Source organism: Stenella coeruleoalba (assembly GCF_951394435.1).
Source record: "Stenella coeruleoalba genome assembly, chromosome: 15".
NCBI classification, from domain to species: domain Eukaryota; kingdom Metazoa; phylum Chordata; class Mammalia; order Artiodactyla; family Delphinidae; genus Stenella; species Stenella coeruleoalba.
In genome coordinates, this window is record NC_137161.1 from 13,965,010 (window position 1) to 13,982,760 (window position 17,751).

The following is a 17,751-nucleotide window of genomic DNA, read 5'->3' on the forward strand; positions in this document are numbered from 1 at the left end:
GCTTGAGCTTTCTAAAGATTCAACGGATTGGCACTCAGAGTCCAGCTGCCCAGGCTCACTCCGGCCAGTTCTTACACAGCACTTAGGAAATGGCAGGCATTGTTGTAGGCACTTTACACAGAAGATCTCATTCAATCCGCAATATGATGCAGATGCTATAATTAGCCCCATTTTACTGAGGGAAATGAGGAAACTGAGGCCCAGGGAGACTAAGGCTACCCAGATGAAGGAGGAACCTTCCCACTGCTATTCCAGGGGCATATTTTTTCAAAGAACCATTTTTTTTTCAAATAAATTGCCAAGAAATAGTAAATGCAGCATTATTACCTTTTATGCTCCTCTCCTTTCCTACCTGATACCTCTTCTTAGTACACAGTTGGCATCAATCAGGTAAGATTTGACACATGCTATGGTCTGAATGTTTCTGTCTCCCACAGAATCCATATGTTGAAATGTAACCCCCTGTGTGGTGTAATCTGGAGGTGGCGCCTTTGTGAGGTGATTAGGTCATGAGGGTGGAGCCCTCATGAATGGGATTAGCACCCCTTTAAAAAAGTCCCACAGAGTTCCCCAGCCTCTTCCAACAGGACACAGTGGTAAGATTGCCGTGTATGAACCAGGAGGTGAGCTCTTACCAGACACCAGATCTGCCTCGATCTTGGAATTCCAGCCCCCAGAACTGTGAGAAGTAAACATTTGTTGTTTAAGCCACCCAGCCTATGGTAACTTGTTATAGCAGCCCAAACTGACTAAGACAAGACATAAACATAACAAACTCTTCTGAACACTAATTATGTGACAGGTCCTACTGGGAGCTTGACAGCAAACAGCTGGTTGGATCATCCCAACAATGCCGTAGAGTGGATGCTATTTCCGCCCCCCACCCCCCGTCTCAGAGACGAAGCTGCAAGGTTCAAAAAATGCCCTTGAGATGCAGTGACACCAGTGGCTGGCAGCCCTGAGTCCTCAGCAAGCACTGCCAGATGTCTGACACACACTCTGCGTTCTTCTCCTCACAGGCCCCTTACCCCAGCACTCTGAACAGCCCCTTACTCTCCCATTGCACACATGAGGAGACTGAGGCTGCAGCTGGCCCAAAGCTATGCAGTCCTTACTAACCCCTCACAGAATCAGAGATGTCCACCACTGGAAAGGGCCTTTGGGCATCTTGTCCCCAGCCCCAACCCCAGGGTCCTCAGGGCTGGAGTGAGAATCTCCCATCACACACACTCACCTCCCTGTTTCAGCTGTTTCTGAGGCTCCCCGGGGCCAGCCAGAGAAGACAGAACAGGGAGGAGGCTTCTGCTTGGAAACCTGCTCAGAGAGCGTTTGGAAGCTCCAAGTTAACTCCAGGAGCTTTCAGCATCCACCCTGTTTGTTTTTGGCCCAAGCCAACTTCCTGTTCTTGAGAGAAAAGGCATCTTTTATTCTTTTTCTTTCCTTTTAAAAAAAATATATTTTTCACCATCTTTATTGGAGTATAATTGATTTACAATGGTGCGATGGCATCTTTTTAAAGAGAAAGAAAAGAGGAGAGAGGGAGAGAGAGAAAAGCAAAAGATAAAAATAATGGGCTTCAAGCCACGGATAGGTTCTATTAACAGAAAGGCGTCTTGAGGAATTACAAGGAATTACAAACAGGCAACAACACGTGGATTAAGTTTCCCTTAAAATTCTTACAGCTTTGGAAATTAGCGAGGAGGGGGAACACCGGGGTCAAATGGATTCTAGCTTCCTTCTGCATACTCTGCTGCCATCCTCTTTTGTTTAGGTATATGTCACCCTTGAAGTCCTTCGGGGATAAAAGTTTGAACTGGAAGAAATTCACGCTGAGCACAGGCAAGCTGGCCTCCAGGGTGAGCCTTCCTGCCCAAATGCTGGATCTGGGACTCTGTGCCCCTTGGTTACAACATTCATTCAACAGCTGACAACAGTTACCGGGCCCAGAGGGGGCCATGCCTCGGGCCGGGCACTTCAGTGGATTTTTCTCCTTAAATCTCATGACAAATCTGTGAGGTAAATATATATATTCTCTCCATGCTAGGAGAAAGCTGAGACTTGGAGACAGCAAGATTTTTTTAGTCATTCAACAAACACGAGCACTTACTGTTTACTGGCACTGTGCTAAGGCCCATACACTCGGTCAGGATTTCTGTTGACCCTGCTGACATTTGGGGCTGGATAATTCTCTGTTGGGGGGCTGTCCTGGGCACTGTTTAGCAGCATCCCTGGCCTTTACCCACTAGATGCTTGTAGCATCCTCTCCCCAGTTGTGACAAAGATGTCTGCAGACACTATTAAATGTCCCTTGTGGGGGAGGGGCAAAAGTCGCCCCTGGTTGGGAACCGCTGCCCTACAAGGATTCACTCACAGAATCCTCCCTGTGAGGCAGGTCTGTTGGGGTCCTCATTTCACAGATGAGAGAACCTGGCTTGGGGAGGTTAAGTCGCCTGCTCTTGCCCAAAGTCACACAGCTAGTGTCAGAGAGGGGACCTGAGCCCAGCGGAGAGCCCTGCTCACACTTAATTTGGCGGTAAGTACATATTCAAGGCTGCACAGCTGGTTGTTGGAAGCCTTCGAGAAGTTGCATTTTGGAACTGTATGAACTCAACTGTTAGGTTCTCTCAACTACACGAAAAATGTCCCTAGGTCGGTGGCCCCTTTGCCCCGCTCTCATCTTCTCTCTAAGAAGGTCCTTCTCTTACAAAATGGTGCCTTTCCTCGGCTTGTCCACTGTACCCTCCTTGGTGAGGAATGTTCTAGAAACAATGTCAATAATAAGAAGTCTAGTAACAATGACTTCACAATTGATAAGCACTTTCATAATATGAAGAGCCAGCGTCTATTGTGTACTCACCACTATGCTCTGAGGGGCTTTTAAAATATCTCCTCTAACCGTTATGACAAGCCTTTGACACAAGCCTTTGAGGATCTCCATGTTACAAATGAGGAAACCGAGGCACAGAGAGGGGAAGTAACTTGCTCCAGGTCAGACAGCTGGTAGGTGGGCACTGTTACCCACCAGGATAAACTGACTCTCCTAATAGCGCTGACTGAAGTTCTACGCACAGTGCAATTATTTTCTCACCCTAGCCCTGGAAGATAGATAAGACGGATATCGTCGCCCTATTTTAGGAATTTTAGAAGCTGAGTCCCAGAAAGATTGAAGAGCCTGCTGAGGCCACAGCTAAGGATGTGAACCTAGGAGTTTGGTCCTAGAGACTGTGTCTAATTTCCATCATCTCACTCAATCCTTCCACTGCCACTTTACAGAAGACATACGTGATACTGTGCTCCAGTGCGGGGACTTGCCCAGAGCCAGGATTTGAACCTGGGCCTGTGTGATTCCAAGGCACAGGCCTTCCCACTGCACCATCCGGCACGTGGTCTCCTTGCTGATGCCCCTGACCAGCTTTCTCCACCAAATACACCTTGGCAGCCATCAGGCCTGGGGCTTTCGAAAGGTGGCGCATCTTACACAGCTCCCACTGTTTATTTCGTAGCTGTTTCCCCGTTTACACCAAAGGGAACCATCAGAAGTGGCCCTTCCAGGTGGTGAGACAGATGGTGGGTCAGGAGGCTGGGGAGCCGGCAGGCAAATCTTTCACCTTGGGGTCACTGGCTCGCTCTGCAGGTCCCCTGAGGCGGCAGGCGCCACTCCCCTCCCACAGCTGTTGGGTCTTGCCTGTGAGAGGCCTGGGGGTGCCCAGCCTGGTCTGTGGGAGACAGCTGGCCACAGCCCCCAATGCTACCAGCTGCCTGGAGCTGTCCACCCCTCCCTCAGATGGCCTGTCGCCTTCCTCTCCCAGAGTCCTTTGCCTTGGCCTGGCCACCATCGCAGATCAAAGTGTTTAACCCCTCGAGGGCCAAAGGCCCACACAGATGGGCCCAAGCCCTGGCTAGATGGGTGATCTTTTGTGCCTTTTCTTTTATATCCTTATCACCATTTGAGTTTTGTACTGGTGCCTATAAGCTATGTGACCTCAATAATTGCTATTGTTATTTTCATTTATTTTTAAAATTAGTAATAGCAGTATTTGCAGAGTGATTAAGAATGTGGGCTCTGGATCCAGACACACCAATCCTGGGTCCCCACTCAGGACCAAAGTGATCTTGGGCCAATGATTTAACCTCTCGGTGCTTCTGTGTCCTTATCTGTGAAACAGTTCATTGATTTACGTTTCTGCCCACTCTGTCTAGGAAGCCATCTATCTATTTATTTATGTTTTTAAATTTGGGTGAATCCTTGAAAGGCCAGATCAAGCCTTTTCTCCTCCATGAAGATTCCTGAGATATCAGGCAGGCATATCATACTTCTTGTATATCTTCTCACAGATCTCTGAACAATATTGGGCACACAGAAGATCTTTCATCTAATAACAACTATGAATGGCTACGTTTTATTGGGCACTTACTATATACCCCGCACTGTCCTAATGCTTAACATATATTACTTTACTCTTCCCTCAAACTTTATGTCTTGTTAATATATCCATTTTACAGATAAGGAAACTGAGGCTTACAGAGGGTAAGTGACTTACCCAAGATCCCAGCAGTAATAAGTGGAACAACTAGGCCTTGATGAATTTCCTGGGGATGGGCAGGCCCATTATGCAAGGCAGGAAGTCTAGAGTTTTCGCTGCACCATCTCTTACAAATAGAGGGCAGGAAGCGACGAGCTCTGATTTCTAAGAATATCAGTCTGCTTTCTTATAGCGAAGTTCTGCTGCGAACGACTTAGTTTCTGTGCTAAGGATTTACAGTAAATCATTCTCTTTCCCTGGAAGATGTGTATATTAGGGCCATTTTTGGTGCAAATGACAGGAAATTTAGCTAGTTGAAGTAAAAAAGAGAATTTATTGGCTCACATAACTGGAAACCTGAGGAGTAGCTAGCTTCAGATATAGCTTGATCAAGGGATTTAAAAACTAGTAAAGTCATTACTTCTCTCCCTGTCTTTCTCTCTCTCTCTCTGTTTTGCTTTCCTCCATGTTGGCTTCATTCTCAGGCATTCTCTCCCCCAAGTTGTTGGCAAAGATAAGTTCTTGGTGTGTCCAGCCTGACCCCCTGCCAGCTCTTCAATCCCAGTACATAGTAAGAGCATACTTTTTTTCCCTAATAGTACCAGCTAAAATCCAGGAATTATTCTGATTGGCTAAGCTTGGATCATGTGACCATCTCTGAACCAATCACCATCACCAGGGTGATGCTATGCACTCATTGGTCAGATCTGTGTCTTATGCTCACCATATGGGAAGAGGCAGTGAGACCCTCCTGAACTGGGAGTGGGGAAGGAGTGTTTCCCAAAAGGACAATCAAAGTGATTTTATGTCAAGAAGGTGGAATGGATCTGGACTGGCAACTCACAGTCCAGTGGTTGAGAGAGAGAGAGAGAGAGAGAGAGGTGTAAGCTCCTCACGAAACTTTGGAGTAAAGATAACATAATGAAACAACACACCACAGAACTAGAACAGAGGCAAAAGCCTGCAGCCTGAGAGTGGGTAGGGGCTCTTCAAGGGAAATCAAGGCAAGTTACCAAAAGAAGAGGAAGTTAGCCCCAAACCTAGTCTCTCCGGGTCTGGAATGGCAGGTCTGGAAGAGACCAATTAACTGCTTTCTCTTCACAACAACCCCAAGATAGAGGTATTGGTAGTATGTCCATCATACAGATGGGGAAATAGAGCATTTAAACAACTTGCCCAGCTGAGTAGCACTGGAACTTCAACCCAGGCAGTGGGCTGAGTCTTACCCACTATGCTGACTGTCCCTCCTAAGAGAGGCAGAATCTGAACCATGTGATTTAAGTTGTCCAGGAAAGAGCACTTCCCATCTTCAGGTTGCCTTAAGCATCACAAGCTGATGCACTGAATTCCAGACAACCCCCACTTCTTAAAGACATTGACTTCCCAACGCTCGTTCATCCCTAACTCTGACCATTTCCCTTTCCCTAACTCCCTCTCACTTCTACAATCTAAGGCAGACTCCATCTTTGAGATTTCTCTTCTAACCATCCCCTCCTCTCCATCCCAAGACCGATACACAGTTCAGGATACACCCTCATGTCTTTCTGGGATGACCCACAGGTTCTGACTGCCCCTCTGTCTCTCCTCTGTCCCCTCCAAAAGCCTGACCACTGCACTGTTTCAGACCCTTCAGAGGTGCCGTGGGGCTCACAGATGATGTTCAAACTCTCCACTGTGCAAAGTGATCAGTTATCTCCCTTGCTGGCTGGCACTGCCTTTGAACACTTCTCCCATTTGGGGGAATTCCCACATCATGGGCCCCAGATCCCCATAGAAGATGCCAGAAATTTGCTTTCTCAGCCTCCTGTGCAACTAGAATGCAGACATGGGACCTGTGCTCCACCGATCAGACTCACCCTCCTGAAACTTAGATTAGGAGCCGACGGCTCAAAGGAGAAGATGTGCTATACAGAAGCCATCTGGTGCTGGCAAAGACAATGGCTTCCAGAAGCAGCCAGAGCAGATGTTCCAGCAGCCGCAACCTTGCCAGGGCCTGGGAAGGATTTTCAGGGTCCGGGGCCTGGCTGTGGCAGTCACCATCCATTGGAGCAGGCCCCAGGTCTGGGCCGGGCACTGTGTGACCACCATGCCTTTTCTTGGCCCTTCCCTCACTTGTGCTTAAACTAGCAGAAGTGGATTCTGTTATTTGCAACTAAGATCATGACTGATCCACACGATTTAGCCAGCCCTACCTGAACTGGCTGCTGCCGCTTCCTGACTCCCAATAACACCCTTCGCCTCTCTACCCCTTGCACTCTCTGATTCAACTACCCCAAACCTCCTTCAGTTCTGCCAGCTGGCTGGGCTTCTTCATCTCTGGGCTGTCGAACATGCTGTTCTCACTCCCTGGAACACTTCTCGCCATTTTTTGCTGGGTCACACCTACTTATCCCTCGAGTCTCATCGTTGCTGTTACCTTCCCTTGGAAGTCTTCCCTGAGCCTTGCCCCCAACCAAACTTGGTTAGATGCCCTGTGGTCTATATGGTCTACATGGTAGGATGTCCTGGGGGACATCCGGGGTATCCTGTACGTCCTCTAGCTATGAGCAACACTTATCACACTGAACAGTTATTCCCCATATGACTGTTTGTTTCTTTTCCGCGGAGGGTGGTACTGGGCAGACTCTACAATGTCACCTATGCAGTATTCCTGACAAAACTGTTTAACCTGAATAACCACAAGGAAACATCAAATAAATCCAAATTGAGAAAATTTGACAAAATAAATGGCCTGGATTCTTCAAGAAATGCCAATGTTTTGAACGACAAAACAAAAACACACAAATAAACGAAAAATAACTGAAGAATTGCCCCAGATTCAGAGAGACCAAAGAAAAACAACTAGTAAGTAAAATGCAGGATCCTAGACTGGACCCTAGACTAAATTTAAAAATCTGATCTAAAAGACATTATGAAGAACTTTGACTAGGGAAAGAATATTAGATGGTAGTACAGTGTTAATAATAAATACCCTGAGTTTGATAATAGTACTGGAGTTGTGTAGAATCTCCTTGTAACCAGCATCCAAGATGCCCCAGTGATCTCTGCTTCCTGGTTTTCATACTCCTGTGAAGTCCCCTCCCACATGGTGCCAGGGCTGCTCTGTGTAACCAGTAGCAAACGGCACAAGTGATGATGTATCGCTTATGGGACTGGGTTACAAAAGACTGTGGCTTTCATCCTGGCTTCTGGGCAGCTCACCCCCCTCTTTTTCTCTCTCTCTCCTTCTCTCCATTTCTCTCCGTCTCTCTCTGTCACGCTCTCTCTCACTGCTCACTTTGTGGGAAGCCAGCTGACATGTCATGAGCAGCCCTGCAGAGGCCCATGTGGAGAGGGGCTGAGGCCTCCTGACAACAGCCATGTGAGTGAGCGTAGGGATGCCTCACACGAATGCAGCCCCAGCTGAGGCCTTGATTCCAGACTAGCGACGGACCCTGAAGCAGAGGACCTAGATAAGCTGCATCCAGATTCCTGCCCCACAACACTATGATATAATAAATACTTATTTTATCAAGCCATTACATTTGGGGGGTAATTTGTTACACAGCAATAGATAACTACTACATACACTAAAATATTTAAGGATGAAGAATTCAAGTAACTCTCAAATGGTTGAGCAAAAATTTAGAGAGAAAGAGTAATGAAGCAAATGTGGCACACTTTTAACAACTGGTGACATGTGACAGGTATCTGATGTTCACTGTACCAAACTGGTAAATTTTGTCGGTTTGATATTTTCCAAATTAAAAAACTGGGGAGAAAAAGAGAAGAGTACAGACTTTGGAGGCAGGCTGCTTGGGCTTGATTCTGGACTCTATTTAAGTAGCCCTTTGGGTTACTTAACCTCTCCGTGCCTCAGTTTTCTCATCTGTATAGTGGGAATGCAAACAGCATCTATCATAGGATTGTGGTGATGATTAAGTGGATTGATGCAGGTACAGCTCTGGTACAAATCAGGGTCTGGTTCCCCAAAGAGTCAGCTGTACTACGTCATGCTTGCTTTGTACCCCGAGCCTGGCACAGAGACCTGGCAAATCGTAAGCCCACAAGAAATATTTGTAGAATGAATGAATGAGTCAATTTTCTAACCAGTGGGTTGCAGGCTTCTCTTGGTTTTGAAGAGTTCCTCTGTTAGCTGATGTGGCCAGAAAAAATCTCTCTGGAATTCAAGAATTCTAAAATGCTTTGCTGGAAGCATGTCCTGAAAGGTTGGATTAAAAAAGAAAAAAAAAAATCAAGGCACGATGAAATGCATGCATTGGACTCCCAAGCTAGAAAACCAAGGAGAAACAGACAATTATAGGTTTCTCTTGCAAACAACAAGGCCATTCTCTAGACTGGCTTTCCTGTGCGCCAGGCAGAAAATTACCACCAACCCCCAAACAAAAGTCTGTGTGAGGTAATAGTAACCGACCCTTACCAAGTGTGTTTACTGTCCCAGGCACTGTTCTTCCTTATGCCTAATAATTCCTTTAATCCTTACAACAACGCTCAAAACTAGTACTATTATTCTTCCATTGTACAGATGAGGCACAGAGAAGTGAAGTAACTTGCTTAAGGTCACACAGCTTTGGAAGTTGTGATCTCAGGCAGTCTCAGATCAAATCCATATAAATAAAAAATGTACGATGATTATAAACTCCTTATTCTCCATGAAGTTCCTCCCGTAGGTTCTGGTACATGAGTTCAACCCCAATGCCCCAACCAGCAGAGATTTTTTTCCTTCTGAAACATGAGCTAGATTTGTCTTTACTTTTAACGTACACAAAGGAATTTATTACTTTGCAGTCAAACTGCTCCAGAGCAGTGTTGTCTTTTTTCTTCACAGGGCAAGACTGTCATAAATTAAAAGGGCTCCCCATTCTGCCTGGCACTTAGCTGGGCCACTTAAAATCACTTTGGACTCTGCCCTCAACTGACCTCTCCAAACCACTTTCCAGGCATTACTCCTTCCGGGACCTGAGTGGGGTTGATCATAAGAACTTGACTCTTGTAAATGGAGCCACAAATTATTCCAGGCATGAGGGAAAAAAAAAAAAAAATCCCCAAGTCACAACACCAAAACGCCAGTTTTAGTCGAATCCTGGCAACACCAGGATTGTCAGGAGGAGTGGAGGACATCCCTCTAATTATCCTGGGAGAAGTGAGTCAGGGAGAGGAACCAGCCTCATTTTCCTGTCCTGACTGAAGAGGGCTGGGGGCAAGTGTTCCTCAATTGATGTCTTTTCACCCCACCCAAGGAGCAATATTTAATACCTGTGTGATCTGGGAGAAAGGCATCTGCCTTTGTGGGAGGAAATGGTGTCCCTTTTGTCCGCAAAACCAAACACTGTCATTTCCCCTCAACGTATTTGATGGGAAGATGATGATACTGATAATAGCCGCTATTTACTAAGCCCTCATTATGTCATAACCTCACTTAATTATCACAATTACTCCTACTCATTAAAAATATACTACTACTACTGATATTTATTTATTTGCTGTATGTTGAGAGCATATTATGTGCCAGGAACTTTTCTAAGCACTTAACATGATTTATTTAATTCCTACAGCAGCCCTGTAAGCAGGTACTAAGATTAGCCCTGTTTTTATTTTTTTTCAGATGAGGAATCTGAGGCACAGAGAGGTGACATCATTTGCCCAAGGTCACAGAGCTGCTAAGTGGTTTACCTCTCCACTAAGGTACATGATATCAAGGTCCCCATTTTCCAAGAGAGTCAGATGGGTATCGGGAGGTGACATGCCTTGAAGACAGTCATGGTAATAATAGTAATTACTAACGTCACCATTTATTGAGCATTTCTTATGTGCCAAACACTTGGCCAGCATGGTCCCATTTAATCCTCATGACAACCCCAGGAGGCAGGTACTATCACTAAGCCATTTAGTGGAGGAGACTGAGGCCCGGAGACGTGAGGCAGCTCACACAGACGGTAGTGCCCGCAGCAGCAAAGAATCAACTCTAGCCTGAGTAATTCAGTTGGTGGCAGCCTATGCAAGCAGATGCTACACAACTGTTCCCAGCAGGCTGCCCTGAAGGGGCAGCACACAAGAGCCTAGAAATCGGCCTCAAGCACTCCCTCTGTATAGTCCAGGTTTGCCTTTGATTACAGCTGTGATTCTGGGGAAAAGTGCTCCACACCCCAGTGAAGTCTTACCCTCTCCTGCCTGCACTGGTGCACCAGCCTCCCCCCTGGCCTCCCTGCCTTGAGACTCAGCGTCTCCAGTCTGGTTTCCTATCACTGCCCTTGGGTATCATGAAAACATAACCAAACATAAACAACATATGTTTATTCACATAGTAGGTGCTCAGCAAATTTGTGTTGGATGAATGAATAAATTCTAAAACACAAATTGGACCATAGCCCTTTCCTCTTTGAGTCACCTGACATTCAAGACCTCTGGTCACCTAGCCCCTGCTCAATTCTCCAACCTTGCCCACCTACCCATCTCCCAGTCCATTTATTGAGCTCATAAGAAATGCTCAATAAATGGTGACGTTAGTAATTACTATTATTACCATGACTGTCTTCAAGGCATGTCACCTCCCGATACCCATCTGACTCTCTTGGAAAATGGGGACCTTGATATCATGTACCTTAGTGGAGAGGTAAACCACTTAGCAGCTCTGTGACCTTGGGCAAATGATGTCACCTCTCTGTGCCTCAGATTCCTCATCTGAAATAAAAAAAACAAGGCTAATCTAGTACCACCTCTCTGTGCCTCAGATTCCTCATCTGAAATAAAAAAAACAAGGCTAATCTTAGTACCTGCTGCTGTAGGAATTAAATAAATCATGTTAAGCACACTCCCTGTGCTCCAAGCAGGTGAGCTCCTTTTTGTTTCCTAAACATGTCACTTCACACCTTTGGGCCTTTGCTCGTGCTGTTCCTTCCTCCTGAGATTCCCTTACCCTCACTCCAGGCCCCCCATCTCACCTTTTGAATTCTCATTCAGTCCATGCAATCAGGCTGAAATAAACTGTCTTCTTCAAGAGTCTAGTTGACACCTGTTGTTAGTACCTGCCCAGCATTCATCTCGTCTTCTCTAACAGCATCCTGACTTTCCTCTAGAGAACTTTGCCTCCGTTCTCCATCCACATAGTTTGGATGAAGCTGAGAGTCCCACAGTGCCGTTTAAAGGGATGGGCACAGGTCCCAAGCCTAGACAATCAGAGCCTCACCCCGGCCCTGACCAATGTGATTGATGGCCACATGCTCCAAGCCTGGTCAATCAGAGCCTCGACCCATCCCTGGCCATCCGTGATTGGTTCAGGGATGGGCACATGACCCAATTTGGACCAGTGAGAGCCAATCCTGTGACTCTGGAGGAGCTTTTGGAAACGAGCAGCCCTGTGGGACTAAGGGGATGCAGGAGCTGACACCAAGCTCTTCTTATCCATGTTGCTGCCTAAATCCATGGGGGCGGGTTGTCTCCTTATTGGCCACATTCATGGAGGTGTGGCCAGCCAAGCAGCAGCTGCCAGCCTGTCTCACGTCTTCCGATGTCCGCCCCCCCCCATCTAAAGGGGTCTGCTTATGCCTCACCTGCCCTGAGCTAACATTTATTGAGTCCTTACCACATGCTCAGTGGTGCCAAGCACCTACCTAACACACTTCTCTCCTTCAAAGGATCCTATGAGGAAGGTACGGATCAGCCTTCCCATCCTACAGGGCCAGAAACTGAGGTTCACAGAGAGTAAGCCCCTTACCTATCCTTAAGCAGAGCTGCGGTTTAAAACCCATTCCAGGGACTTCCCTGGCGGTCCAGTGGTTAAGACTTCGCCTTCCAATGCAGGGGGTGCAGGTTTGATCCCTGGTCGGGGGGCTAAGATCCCACATGACTCCAGGCCAAAAAACCAAGACATAAAACAGAAGCAACACTGTAACAAATTCAATGAAGACTTTAAAAATGGTCCACATCAAAAAAAATCTTTAAAAAAAATATAAAAAATAAAACCCATTCCAGGTCCCACACCCTGTAAAAACATCTATGATCTGCCAGCGGGAGGCGGAGGTGGTGGTACCAGGCTTGAAGGATGTTGGTATTTAGCCATGTGGAGACAAGAAAGGTGGCCATGGGAATAAAAAGAGGGTATTCTAGGTGGGGGACCTAGGCAGACAAAGGTCTGGAGGTGGGAACGCAGGGGGCCACGCAACAAATCCATGTGGCTGATGTGTGGGAGGGCAGAAGTAGGTTATGGTGGGGGTAGTAGTGGGAGGGTGAAATTAAAAACAATCAAACTACTTAATCTCATCCCGCCCCCTGCAATTCCTGAGAAGTCCCCCAGCTAAACAGGCTGAGTAGCTAAGGCAGCCCTGTGGCTTTTCTGGCTGCCGAGCTGGCACCCTGAGTAAATTTCAGGGGATAGGAGATTACAGCGCTGAGGACACAGTGTTCGAGCTATTTGTGGCCACATGAATTAATCTCTTCCATGTGCAAAGATATTTCCATAATTCTCCTGAGATTCCTATTGGTGGGGAAGGCGAGTGCTTGATTGGCTTGGACGGCTTCTTCTTGGGACACTCAAGGCCCATCTGGCTACTCCTGCAGCCCGGAGATGACTGCTCAGTGGTCAGTGAAAAATCGACCCAATTGCAACCCCAGGGCTCGACTGCAGAGAAGCAGAGTCAGCCACTTAGGCGATTGTGCCCTGATGTACGTCACTGGGGTCTGAGTTCCAGGTCTGAGTACATGAAATGGATTTAAAAGCTTGCAAATAAGAATAACAGCACATATTCATCGATGCTGAATATCGATTTGCCAGGCACTGTTTTACTCTGTGTCATTTAATCCTCAGAACAACTCTATGAAGAGGTATTGTCGTTAACCCCACTTTACAGAGAAGAAAACTGAGGCCCAGAGATGTTAAGTAACATGCCAGGGTTTCCATGCTGGCAAGTGGATTGAATAAAGGCTTTTGGCTCCAGAGCCCGCACTCTTGGCCACCATGCTATCAGCCGATCTTTTTTTTTTAAAGACTTTTTTTTTTTTAGAGCACTTTTAGGTTCACAGCAAAATTGAGCAGAAGGTGCAGGGATTTCCTAAATATACTCTGCCCCTACACATGCACAGTTGCTTCTACCATCAACACTCCCCTACCAGAGTGGTACATTTTTACAATCAAAGAACACGTATTGACACATCATTATCACCTGAAGTCCATACTTTACATCAGGGTTCACTCTTGGTGGTGTACATTCTATGGGTTTGGACAAATGTATAATGACATGGAGGAGTTCATGGCCCTAAAGATCCCTGTGCTCCACCCTATTTATCCTTCCTTCCTCCCAACCCCTGGCAACCATGATCTTTTAACTGCCTCCTAAGTTTTGCCTTTTACACAATGTTGGAATCACAGAGCATATAATTGGCTTCTTTCACTTAGTAATATGCGTCTAAGGTAACTCCGTCTCTCTTCATGGCTTAATAGGTCATTTCTTTTTAGTGCTAAATCATTTTCCGCAGTCTATTTATTCATTCACCGACTCAAGGACATCTTGGGTGCTTCCCAGTTTGGGCAGTTGTGAATAAAGCTGCTATACACATCCACGTGCACGTTTTTGTGTGGACATAAGTTTTCGACTCCTTTGGGTAAATACCAAGGAGCATGATTTCTGGATCACAGTAAGAGTATGTTTAGTTTCATAAGAAACCACCAAACGCTCTTCCAAGTGGCTGCACCATTTTGCATTCGCACCAGCAATGAATGAGAGTTCCTGTTGCTCGCATCCGTGTCAGCATTTGCTGCTGTCCAGCCTACTTTTAAGATGTTAACGAAATACCTGTACCTCCTCTAAGACATCCACTGCCATTAAAAAGAGAAGATTCAATCTGCATTTTAGTGCCAGCCTGGGGTAAACCTGGGGTCAAGTCTGGGCCCAGGTCTTCATCAGCTGGTTTTCTAAGTTCCCTACTGAAATACTCGATTCTCAGCTCTACTACTAATAACTACATGTCCCCAGGCGAATCCCTCCCCTTCTCTCAGCCTCGGTGTTCTCATCTGTAAGGTGGACATCAAGCCCACGAGCTGGAGAGGTGATTGGAGACAGTATGTATGACACGCCCAGTCACAGGAGGCCAGTGGTTCTCAACTAGGGGTGGTCTCGCCTCCCAGGAGGCATTTGGCAATGTCTGGAAACATCTTTGATTGTCACAGCTTGAGAGGGTGGGGGATGCTCCTGGCATCCAGTGGATAGAGGCCAGGGGTGCTGTTAAGTGTCCTACAGCGCCCAGTGCCCGCACGTCAGAATTATCCAGCCCCAGACTGTAAGCTGAGAAACCCTGCGGGAGGCACTCCAAAGTGACCTCGATAGTGAATGTGACTACTTCTCAGGGTCACTGTGAGGACTAGATGGGTTGATATCTACCTAAGGTTCCTAGCACAGTGCCTGGCACAGGGCAGACTCTTCCAAAACAGCTTGCTTTCTCCCTCTGCCTCCCTCCCATCAAGGCCAAAAGGAAAAGAGAAACTGTTTATTAGTTTCTCTTTTAACGCGCATCTGTGCCTTCTCTGCAGAATTTCTCAAAATGCACAATCTAGAAAGCAAACCACAACTTCCTGTTTTGTCCTCATCTCTCTTCCAGTTATCTTCTGGTCCTTTCTGCAGCATCACCCACCTCCCCATCCTCTCCCGTTTCTCAAACTTCCCAGAAGTCTCACCCTGGGCAGAGGACAACAGAGAATTCTGTCTAGGAGTCTGACTTGGGTTCTCAAGTCAAAAACAAAAAACCTGGCAGTCACCCTCTTTGTAGAGCAAAGCAAGTTACTTCACCTCTCTGAGCCCATCTCCTCATCTCTAAGATGGGGTTAATTAAATACAACAATATATGAAAAGCTCTTAGTAGAGGATCCAGAAAATAGCAGCTATTATTGCCTTTATTTTTAAGTTTAAAAATTTTTTAATGAAACATCATATAATTACATACATGTAATTTACAAATTTACATAGTAACACAGAATGGATACTTAAGAGAAAACTCACCTCCAGCCCAGTTCTCAAGGGACAACCACTGTCAACTTTTTTAGCTGTTCCTTCTGGTAATTAACTCCACATTTCTAAATAATATGCTGACACGGCCATTTCTCAATGTGTCAGTTTTAGGCTTGATTTTACATGCATTCCCCCTATCCTGTTTCATCCAAATCAGAAGCATATTTTCCTTGAATCACAGAGTCTTAGCAATGGAACAGACTTGGACATTATCTAATCCTGATATTTCCTGACTTTTGCATTCCACAAACTGGTAATTTTATAAAGGACACTGAAACACCCAAATATAGGAAGGGCATAGTCTCAAAGGACGATCTTTTAAGTAGACATCAATTTCATCTTTTGGATTAAAACCTCACTACTCAATCCTCTTAGCCCTGACACACAGACCAGTCAGTGTTTGTGAACCTTTGCTCAAGTCCTGCGTCCTAACTCAAAGCTGAAATCCCTGTATCTTCATGCAGGCTCTGCTTAAATGCTTCTGGGGACGGTCCACTCACTACTGCATGAGACAGCCTACTGGCAGCATCAGAAGGTCTAACTAGTGTGGAGCTGGAAATGCCCTTATAATAATCTTCTATCCCATGATTCTTGTTTGTCCCGGGAACTCTAATTTCCTCAAAAAAAGGGCCTTTTCTCCGTCACCCTCTCGACCCACAAGCTTACCCTCCTGCCCCACATCCTGCACTAACGATCCCTCCATCAATCTCACTCTGTTCCTTCCAGCCTCTAGATACGATTTTCCTCCTCCAAACGTTCCCCAGCTCCTTTAGCTGAGGTTCCACAGGACCACAGGATCATGACCCTGCAAGAGCTCGTTTCTCCGGCCCTCTCTTGCTTTCAGCTTGAAGAAAAAGCTTTCTGACTTTATTATTATTATTATTATTGTACAACTTATTTGTGATGGCAAAGCACGTCTCCAGGCTTCTCCCACCCCACCGTTCCCTGAGCCTGCTCCAAACCCTCAGGAACAATGCTTCCATTTTGCTATTTTCTCACAAGTTTCTCTCCTTATGATAGTCTGCCTTCGCTAAAAGTAGCTGTTGGCAGCAGGATCTGCATTTAAAGTAGCCTGGGTGGGAGAGCAGGGCCAGAACACAATGTGCTCTTGTTGGAGGGAAGAATTTGCTTGTAGTTCCGAGGTAGAGGCCCCCGACATCAGCGCAGTGCTACTTCCGGGCCACACAACCTTCTAGAACCCTTTCCATAAAGCAGTCCCTGAAAGCTGCCCCCCCCCGCCCCTACTCCCCGCACCGCCATCCGCATCCTGACCCAGCAGAGGAGGAAATGGAGACCCCAACGAGTCTCCATTTTGGAGACCCCAAAATTGAGATCAGTTTTCCACGAGCAGATGTAACATCACCACCCCAAGCATTAGTGATTTTTCATGCCCAGTGCCGTGTCCCAGCCACCACAGAAAATAGCTCTCATCCTCAAGACAGCTCCCCGGGGGCACAGGCCAGGGGACGGTGACGGATCCAGGTTCTGCAATCAGAGAAACGTGGCTTCAGACTCCATCTCTGCCACTTACAGGCTGCCAAAGATTGTGAACCACTCTGAACCTCAGTCTTCTCATCTATAAAATGGGAACAACGGTACTTACCACATAGGGTTCAAGTTCAAGACTAAAAGGAGACATGTAAGGTACTTGTCACAGCACCTGGCATCTAGCAGGTGCTCAATAAATAGCAGATGTTACTACTGTTCTCATCCCCGTTTACGTATGACAAAAATGAAATTCACGAAACTAAGAGTGGCCCAGGCAGCACTTGAAAGATCAGAGACTCAGGCCCAGAGCAGACTTTGGCTGAGGGTTTTGGAGTTTGCATTTTCCCATTCATTCAGATTCACGCCCCTGAACTCACTGAAGAGAACGGTGAAGCCAAGCAAGGGCAGTCTCTGAGCTAGACTGCCTGGGTTCAAATCCCACCTCCTCCCCTAGCCAGAGCTATGCAAGCTCAGGCAAGATATTTAACCTCTATACCTCAGTTTCCTTATCTGTAAAGTAAGAATAATTAAACTATCTACTTCATAGAGTTGCAGGGGAGAGTAAATACACGCGGAGGGCCTACAAGGGTCACCTACCTGGTGACTCTCTCTTATTCAATGAGAATCAGCACCAACTTGAGATTTTCTTCTGAATTTAAAAGAATTGAAAAGTGAATGGAAATGAGATTTAAAAAAAAATCACTAAGTGATTTAATGTTATCCAAGGCTCCACTGGCATAACG

General features: G+C 46.4%; 1 protein-coding gene across 4 annotated transcripts in view; it reads right to left on the reverse strand.

The window, feature by feature from the left end:
- The window catches only part of EYA2 (EYA transcriptional coactivator and phosphatase 2), a 270,332-nt gene that overhangs the window by 209,663 nt on the left and 42,918 nt on the right, over positions 1-17,751 (reverse strand). Inside the window, exon 1 of one of the 4 annotated variants that reach the window (XM_079944469.1) lies at positions 8,613-8,637. The exons of the other annotated variants lie outside the window; for them this stretch is intronic. The gene's annotated coding sequence lies outside the window, so the exon portion shown is untranslated. Of the gene's footprint in view, positions 1-8,612; positions 8,638-17,751 lie in introns of those variants that run through there. 4 annotated transcript variants of the gene reach the window in all.